This window comes from Rhopilema esculentum, chromosome 7 (assembly GCF_057945365.1).
Source record: "Rhopilema esculentum isolate cy_ngs chromosome 7, ASM5794536v1, whole genome shotgun sequence".
Lineage (NCBI taxonomy): Eukaryota > Metazoa > Cnidaria > Scyphozoa > Rhizostomeae > Rhizostomatidae > Rhopilema > Rhopilema esculentum.
The window spans coordinates 4,663,582-4,672,310 of NC_142821.1; positions in this window are offsets into that span (position 1 = coordinate 4,663,582).

Here is an 8,729-nt window from a genome sequence, read left to right on the forward strand (position 1 = left end):
GCAAATCATACCAGAAAATGGTTATAAGCCGCGGCTTATAATCGAAAAACTACGGTATTTGTTCGACTGGCCTGACAATCTCTCTTCTGTTGAAAAATAAAGCTTCAAAGCTAGAATGCCGGTATTTTTTAATGCAACACCTGGAAAGCCAGTAAAAGTCAAACATAGAGAATGCGAGTCTTGTGCTTAGCAAGGAATCTCCTTTGAATTGTCTTATGATTTTAAACGGCAATTACCAAATAACTTGAAGACAGAATATTTTCAGACAACAGAATATATGAAATTTTCATTGCAAACTCGCTTAAAAAAATTTAAATAAAATTACTAGATGTTGAAAGTCAGAATTCTATGGACATAAAAATATTTGCATTCATGAAATATTAGGCCAAAACTGAAGAATTCTGCTAGAAAATTTTAGCAACACTTTATATCGGAATGTCTATATTGGTTTTCGACATTACGTTGTTTTCATTCGAACTGAACACACAGTGCCATTTATATAGACATGCCTTTTGTTACCGATGTTTGTTTAGTAAGCAGCTTAATCAACCATACACTAATGAAAATTTTTGGTTGAAGATCATGAAAGATCTGAGAAAAACATCTTTAAAATCAACACAGACAGCTTCTTCTATTACCAGAAGATTATTTATTCCTAAAGTGGTCCGTATATAAAGCAAATTAGTATTCTTCCCACCCTCGAGTCCATAGTGCATTTGAGTCGTGGCGTCCTCTTCCAGAAAGTCGCGTTAGAATGATGGTCACTTGTTCGTTGACTAAAATTTATCTATAAAATAAGGCTTGGACGAGTGCAGTACATAGTGCATTTTTTGGAAGAGAATTTTTTGAAAAACCACTCTCTAGGATAATCTTTTTTATCTCTTTTAGCAAAAAAAATTTGCTCGCTGATAAATACGCTGTTTTTGTCAGAAATTAAAAGTTAAGAACAAGGTGAGGCTACTATGAACCTTAATTTTAAATATCCTTTGTTTACATACGCTCTTTATTCATTGGTGTGACGTTTTAAGCAATAGTGGTCGAGAACATAGCTATTCAGCGCATTGAATCAGAAATTTTATTAATGTCACTCTAATAATGTAAGAACAAATAAACAGCAACCTAGCCTCACTGCTTTGAAAACATTAAGAAGAACCATCCTGAACCTGAATTTACTAGTTCTTATATAAAAGATAGTGTATTTTATCAAAACAGTCTTTTCTTATATAAAACGAGTATTTTTTTCAAACATTGTTTTAACGAACTCTTATTTTCTTACACTCAGATGAATCGGCGCTCATACTTAACATTGAAATTTGCCTGCTTTCCCTTTCATAATCTAACTGTTGGAGGTGACATTGCAGGTTAGATGACATTCCTCTCTGCAGAAGGTTTAATTTTTTCAGTGCCTTATCTACAACGTGCAAGACATGTGGAGCAATGAATTTATATTTTGTGCCTCAGTTCGTGGACTGTCGATGCTGCAACCCAATGACTTTACAGAAGGACTGCAGGACTAGGTATATCTCGTGAACGGTCACATTGACACTGGGAAATTTTTGCGCATATTGAAGCATGCTGTTCTTAAAATATCACGTTTTTAGAAGATAGGTTCATCCTTACCATTGTCTTGGTATGATTTTTAATATCATAAGGCGGGTCAAACGAATGCGTATTGGTGTTTTTTTATAACTCTAACAAGAAATACAAAACTCAAATTAATTATTGTTGAGGTGAGTTGAGGGGAGCCAAAAGCATTGTCGAAAACGTCATCGTGTTGCCTCCACATCCAACAATACAAATATTCCTTTACTTTACAAAATACACGATAAATACACAATACAACACACTACAGCATAATACAGCACAATACAGCACAATATAGCACAATACAGCACAATACAGCATAATACAGCACAATACAGCACAATACAGCACAATACAGCATAATACAGCACAATGCAGCACAATTCAGCACAATACAGCATAATACAGCACAATACAGCACAATATAGCACAATACAGCACAATACAGCATAATACAGCACAATACAGCACAATACAGCACAATACAGCATAATACAGCACAATGCAGCACAATTCAGCACAATACAGCATAATACAGCACAATGCAGCACAATGCAGCACAATTCAGCACAATACAGGGCAATACAGCACAATACAGCACAATACAGGGCAATACAGCACAATACAGGGCAATACAGCACAATACAGTACAATACAGCACAATGCGGCACAATTCAGCACAATACAGCACAATACAGCACAATACAGGGCAATACAGCACAATACAGGGCAATACAGCACAATACAGCACAATACAGGGCAATACAGCACAATACAGGGCAATACAGCACAATACAGCACAATACAGCACAATACAGGGCAATACAGCACAATACAGGGCAATACAGCACAATACAGTACAATACAGCACAATGCGGCACAATTCAGCACAATACAGGGCAATACAGCACAAAGCGCAATACAGTACAATACAGTACAAAATGCAAACTATCTATACGTCATCATATCAGATCGGGAACAAAGAGCTCAATCTACCAGAGATAGTTGACAACGGCCAAAAAGAATGTATCCATTCGTTTGCTTTCTCGTTGTAAGCATTACTTCAAAAAATAAATTTGTGTTGGGTAATGATAACAAGCTGCGATAATGATTGCAGGCATTGTTTCCGTTGATTCCGTTACACGACTGTTCGTGTCAGAGGGAAGACCTGAGAGATGTTATCGATTATTTTAATTCTTCATAAGAAATATGAGCTTCCGCTCTATAGTTCATTTACCTATCAACCTAGCTATGGAGCCAATGCTGACTTTTTGTTTGCTGACCCTAGACTTAAAACGTATATACTATTGAGCTTGGCTTTTTTCTCGGTTTACTTTTGTATTTTTGCAGTCACGGATCCCAATATTCTAATGATTTATAATCTTAGAAAAAAGTCCTCATGAATGGAATCATCACTTCTAAAGGTTTTCATATGAATGGATGATTTCAGACCCTCCAAATGTGCCTCTCCATAAACGATGACCCCTTCAGTGTCATTCGGTTCCATACAAAAACGTCTAGATGGCAATAGGAGGAGAGCTGTTTTGTCCGGTATTGTCCGGTATTGTCCGGTATTGCCCTGAAAGTTTTTCAAAAACTGCCTTAATTTCTTTTGCATATATTCTTGAATCTTTCAATCATAGAAGTTTCAATAAAATAAGACTGATAAAGGATAATGTGCTGTTATTATGAAATATGTTGCCCTTTATAGCTACTTCCCATGGTTATCTTCGTAGCAGGATTTGGCCCAAAACGGTTAAAGATTTATGGTTTAATTAAGGCACACTGTCAGTGGTTAGAAAAAGGAAGCTTTTTGATGGAGACTTGGTTTGCCTAAATTAAAACAGTATAAAGCATTCCAGATGTTTGAAACATCTATTTGAAGTTGATTGCTCAGGTTCATACGGCTAAGGATAGAAAAGCAAGCCACAAAATGGAAATAAGGAACACTGTGAGGTTGTTCTTCATAGCGATGTTTACAGCTCAAGTCATTTCGTATGTTTATAGGCCTGGAAAAAGATCTGCTGATTCAGCTGCCACAAGGCAGTGTTTGTTGGGCCAAATTGCTAAGCTATTTGCTGATATGCGAAGATTGGAATCACTTGCAGATATTGGAGACATTCAAACGCTTGTTGAGAGAGCTAATGCAATGCTATACCATCTAGCGCTGAGGAAAATGAAGAAAAAGAGAACGAGTAAAGGGAATGTCCCAGCCAACAGCAGCAAGAGGAAGAGTCTGTTTAGACCATATTCTGGCATGTCCGCAATTTTTGATGGTACAGAAAAACCTCGCCTTTCAAAACTGACCCATGCAGGAGAGAAGTTTATTCATAGAAAGGGAGGTGAGAAATCTTGTGGAAAGCCCTTCTATCAAATTAAAAGAAGTGACAGGCTTCAGAGTCAAAAGGCTCTGATGGCAATCTGGACTTCGAATAACGAAAAATAAATACTAAAAACAGATATATGATAATGAATATAATAACTGTGGAAATGTTTATCATCTTGAATGTCATAAAAGCATATATTAGAAAGACATTGAAAATATGGAAGCTCGGTGTGTTTTTTCTACGCTTCATATGCCAATATGAAATTCAAAGATCAGATCTGCTTATACGTAAAGGATAAAAGGTTCTTTTGGTTTCAATCCATTGCACTGTTCTTGAAATTGATATATCATACAGTAACCTTGACAAGTAAGAAGGGTCTAAATCGTGCTGTTTTGTGCATCTTATCTGAAACACGTGACAATCATTTGATCGACATAGTGTCTGACTATTTTGAAATGGTAAAACAAACAACTAGGTTGCATTCCTTGAAAAAGACCCTGCTACAAACTTTAAACTAATAAAAGCCTTGCGAATAACCCTAAAACTTATTCTCTGTTACAATTAAAAAAGCAAGTTTATCCAGCATTATGTAATCGAATAGTACATTAAACCCGGAAGGCCGACGGCATGTCATATTTGAACTAATTTTGTATCACCATAGATAAAGCTCTAGGATTCAAACTGGACATGTGTGTTCTCATAAACAATAGTTTTTTACAAGTTTCCTAGATAATTGTATGTCCTGTGTTTTATTCATTACAATCATAAAAATTCAAGTCAAGAAGGCCCAAATTAATTTTTAGGCGCAACCATCACAGAATGGTTGCAAGTGATGGCTCGATTACATGCATTTTTATAAGATAATTAGCTCCGGATAAGAACATTGTTTTCTTTTCTTTTCAAGTGCCCAGAGTTTTTCTTAGAAAACAAGTCACTTGACATAAATTAGAAAGAAGTAAGAGCTTTTCTTCCTTTCATCTACATGGAGATACCAAGAAATAAATACCTAACTGTCTTTAGAAATAATTCCGATCCCGTCTTTCATAGAATCTTTTCGAGATAACATCAGTCATATGACTTCTAAATTTCACCGCTATCTTAGGGCTTGTTTTTTGTGGACGGTCTCTTATAAATAAAAGTATGTATGTTTTTACGTCAATTCTTCGAAAAAAGGTAGCTTCTTTTCGTGCGAGCTTCAGAAAAAATTTCTTAAATGCAAAAGATATTACTGATTTTTTTTTCTTTAAACAGTAGATCCAAATAAAGAACTGTTTTCTTTGTCATCAAAATAGACTCTTGTGGCTGAGTGAGCTTTATATAACGAATTTTCATTAACGCTAGAATAAGCAGTTATTAAAAGATTCGTTATCCAATGCTTGAAATATTTCGCAAAATAAAATACTAAGAAAATGGATGAAAAACAAAGAAGCTGGTTTTGCAAATCAAGGAAAATCTTGTGATTGAAATAAACAAACACTCTCCCAACAACATCTGTTAACGATTTCCAGAACTAATTTCTAACACAACAACTCACACAAATTTGAATAAAAAGCTAAGTTTAAAACTGTTCGTGGAATGTCACCCAGGTTTTGGTGGCCTTGCATCGTCTCTTGACAGAAACCGTCCTGGTCTTGGAGGTCTGGCATTGTCTCTTGATAGGAGCCGCAATCCTAGCCTCCGCATATTGTCCAATCTTCTTTTTATGTGGCTCCTGGCATCCTTCAAATTCAAACGGCGGTTTGCTTCAAAAGTTGCAATGCTTCTTCCTGGTTTTGTCCCAGGTTGCAATGGAGGGCCGACTACCTCATTATGTCCTTCATCTTCAACTCTCATCCAATCCACGGTGTGATCTTTGAAATCATCATCAGAGCTTAGCGTAAAGCCCTCCGATTTGAATAAAACCGTGCCACTCAAAAGCACTATTATCCACGCCGTCTTCATCCTTTCGTTTTCTTCAGCTTTGTTGAAGAAATGGTCATACTCAACTGCATTTATAATTTTTTGTATCAAAGTGATTTTGCAAATCAGGTCATTTGTTTGTTTTAAACATCCTTTTCTTTCCATTATAATTGGTTATGAGTCTTTCAGCTGATCACACACAAAATGATTTTCTTCGGAATTGGTTTTTTTCGTTGGCATTAGCAATTTTTATTTGATAGGTGGTATCTTCAAAAACGTGCAACTCACAGCGGTTCGTCCCGCTTCCTCTAGGCAAGCAAAACATCTGCAGATTGTTTGTTCTAGCATGTGTCCACTATTTTCGATCTGCCTTCATATTATTGAGAAAAAAATTTATTCAAGCTAACTTAAGCGTTTTCATTTGTAGAACATTGGTAACATGGCATTGTTTATTGATTTTAGTGCCGGCTCTCGACGTTTGTTAACTTTTTTCATAGCTTTTCAATTTCTCCTTCTCTTACGAAACGTGAGCTGTGACAACATTTGAAGACACAACAATAATCGAAAGGATATCGTTTGTCTTGCTGATAGTTATATAGGATTTTTGAAGACCTTTTCAGTTGATAAGAAATGAAATATAACCAAGGTGTCGCAGTTTTTCATTTAGAACTTTTTACAAACGTCCGTCCTTTGGATAATGCAACAAAGAACAACACATGTTGAAAAACATGGAAACCAGCTTTTAAACACACAGCGACAAAGCTCAAACTTAACATGAATACTATATATTACTATTGTAGAAACTAGGTTGGTTCTTTCCCATAACAAACCCTGTTATCATTAGATATCTTCAGGAATTAAATGTAAAGGAACAATAAAATGAACATTAAAAGCATGCGAAACTTACATCTGCTAGACGAATAATTCAAACTTTTATTTGGAGCAATCAAAGTTTTTGTCCAGTAGTAACCAGCATCACATGGCTAGATGTCATCTCATGCATATTTTCAGTTTGATTTACCCGAAGAACGCATTCATTTTTATCCCCTCCCCCTTCCTTCAATTTTCCTTCGGAAGAACGTATCCGAATTACAGAGACGAAATTCAATAACCTTCTACCCTTAAATATTTCTATGAATGTAGAGAGACAGCTTGATCTATTCGAGATTTTGAAGGATTGACAGGCCACACAGGTGCGAGAAATATCTTTTTTGAAACTTAGAGCTTTCCAAAAGATCCTACCTTTAAAATATACACATTTATCTACAAGGTATATTGAACATGAGCCGACTCTTTTGGCACAAAGGGTGTGTTCAAAATACCTTTTTTGTTTGCCGTTCCCCCTTCCTGTGACGCAATATGAATGAAAATCTTTACTATCCATCTAATACTGGGATTGAAAAAAAGATTCTGGAACTCATGGAAAAAATAATAACTGCATTTAGTGACTGAACTATTGAGGGGATGGGTACCTGCCTCCTTATTTAAAATAATCGAAAAACTTACTTCGACAATCGAACATTTTGTTTTGGGAATAGCAGAGAAACTCGATAATCTGAAGTTAAGGTCGAATGCTGCTCCAGGATAGAATTCGAAAATCCTCAGGGCTTCCCCTCTTAATGAAATGGAAGAGTTTCAATCACTGTCTACATTTTATCCCAACTATTCTCTAAAAATAATTAAGATAACTGCTTGATGTCAACCAGTTTTGGTGAAAAAGGAAAACCACTGCTTACCAGTTTCATGTAATTTTTTACACTGGGTGCCAGAGTCTAAAGATTTCAGTTCCAGAAATATAGTTATCTGTCTATTATACAGTATCATGTCGTATCATACGGTATCCCGGGTTTCTTGAGGCTCTAGTACTTTTTAGACCAAAATGCTTCACTCATGAAAGCTATTTGCGGTAAAACAAGTAAGATCAAGTTCAGGATTTACCAAAGGGAATCCAATCTTTGCTAGAACTTTGACCGCTAGGTAAATTTTGACGCAACCGTGGCGCAAGGCACAAGGCGAGCCATTCGATGATATAAAAGCGCCGAAGGCGCTAGATGTCTAACTGGGCATAATTGCCCATTGAGCTAGTGAGGCAAAATCAGGTCGCGCTCGACTTTGGCGAATCAGGTCGCGCGACCCTTGCGATTGCTCAACTGCAATCGCAGTATTGATTTCCACTCTTGAGATTTGGTCGAGCGATTGCTGTCAGTGCCCCAGAAGAATTAGGCGCGTAAACAATATGGCGATTTCAAGGCGATAAATGTTGATTCTCATTTTGTTGAGACGTTTATTAAAAAGAAAGGCACTACAGACTCATAAGAAAGGAAGATGCTGGGTAAGGAAAATATGTGCAGAGAGATGTGAAAAGGGAGAGTATTATCAGAGATGAAAGAGATGAGATGAAACTTTTAGACATTTTCAAACGCAAGATAATTTGACTGTACTGTAGGGAGTTGACTTTACTGAAACTGGCATAAAAGCTACATGACTTCTGTATCAACTGTTATTTTTCCATCGTCTTTTTCTCAGGGTAGCAGAGCGTGGAGTTGATTTTTTGGACAACCGCCAAAGAAAACAAGACAAGAGAATGAGGCATTTTACGTAAACCAGATAAGAAAACAAAGCATCTGATTGGTTCCTAATAATCTGGTCGCAGAAAAGTTAAAATCTATTCAACTCCCAAAAGCGTTCGCGCGACCGCCATTGCAAAGGGGAATCACTGTCATTGGTTGAATTTTAACCACAGAGCGTAAAAGATCACCATGAAATACTTTCAAATACGCAAAATTGGCCAAATATGTCTAAAATCGGTTGAGATATGGCTAATGAAAGATTTAAAGTTTGCTAACGAATCACTATCAATTTCAATTCAATTTCAATTTCATGTGTATTCTCAGCTTAATTACAATATACTGATCTAGT